We start from the raw sequence: 1,558 nt of genomic DNA on the forward strand, positions 1-1,558 counted from the left end.
GATTTATTTGGTCCTACTCAAATTACTAGTTTAGGAGGTAAGAGATATTGTTTTGTGATTGTTGATGATTATTCTAGATATACTTGGGTGATATTCCTTACTCACAAAGATGATGCCTTCAAGAATTTTACTTCATTGTTTGCTAAAGTGCAAAATCTGTTTGGTTTAAAAATTGTTAGGATTAGAAGTGATAATGGGACGGAATTCAAGTTTTGTGGTTTTCCAGAATTTTGTGATCATAATGGCATAACACATGAGTTTTCTATTGCAAGGACTCCACAGCAAAATGGTGTTGTAGAAAGGAAAAATAGGACACTCCAAGAGACTGCTAGAACTATGTTGAGTGAATGTAGTTTGCCAAAATATCTTTGGGCTGAAGCGGTAAACACCGCATGTTATGTGATGAATAGAATCCTCTTGAGACCTATTTTGAATAAAACATCTTATGAACTGATTTTTGATAAGAAACCTACGGTTGGATATTTCAAAGTTTTTGGTTGTAAATGTTTTATTTTGAATTTAAAGGAACATCTTGGTAAGTTTGAAAAAAAATCTGATGAAGGAATATTTTTGGGGTATTGTGAGAACAAAAGAGGATATAGAGTCTTTAATAGAAGAACTCTTGTGATAGAAGAAACTATACACATAACATTTGATGAAACTAATGATGATAATTCCAAAAGTTCGTGTGAGGATGATGATGTAGGTGTTCGTGAAGGAATGAAAAAGCTAACAATTGGAGATGAAGGAAACTCTAAACCGGAAGCAAAGGAAATGGAGGATGAAGCTCATGAAGATCAAGAAAAGGAAGATGAAGACAAGAATGATGATTCATTCAAAGACCTTCCCAAAGCTTGGAAATTTAGCCAAAATCATCCAAGAGAGCTTATAATTGGTGATCCATCCGAGAAGGTAAAGACTCGTTCCTCATCTAAGAAATTGATAGACAATTTTGCTTTAGTCTCTCTTTTTGAACCTAAAAATATCAATGATGCCTTAAAGGATGAAAACTGGATTTTGGCAATGCAAGAGGAACTTAATCAATTTGAGAGAAATAAGGTTTGAACACTTGTTGATAGACCTCAAAATCAACCTATCATTGGCACGAAGTGGGTATTTAGAAATAAGTTGGATGATAAAGGTGTAGTTGTAAGAAATAAAGCTAGATTAGTTGCTAAAGGATATGCACAAGAAGAAGGAATTGATTTTGATGAAACATTTGCTCCCGTAGCTAGATTAGAATCAATTAGAATGCTTCTTGCTTTTGCTTGCTTCAAAGGTTTCAAATTGTTTCAAATGGATGTTAAAAGTGCCTTCTTAAATGGTTTTATTGATCAAGAAGTATATGTGGATCAACCCCCCGATTTTGAAAATACAAAATTTCCAAGTCATGTGTTTAAACTCTCAAAAGCATTATATGGACTGAAACAAACTCCAAGAGCTTGGTATGAAAGATTGAGTGATTTCTTGATTGAAAATGGTTTCAAAAGAGGTATTGTGGACACTACACTTTTTACTAAGTAAGTGTTAAATGATCTTCTTATTGTGCAAATATATG

This window comes from Coffea eugenioides, chromosome 2 (assembly GCF_003713205.1).
Source record: "Coffea eugenioides isolate CCC68of chromosome 2, Ceug_1.0, whole genome shotgun sequence".
In the NCBI taxonomy this organism is placed as follows: domain Eukaryota; kingdom Viridiplantae; phylum Streptophyta; class Magnoliopsida; order Gentianales; family Rubiaceae; genus Coffea; species Coffea eugenioides.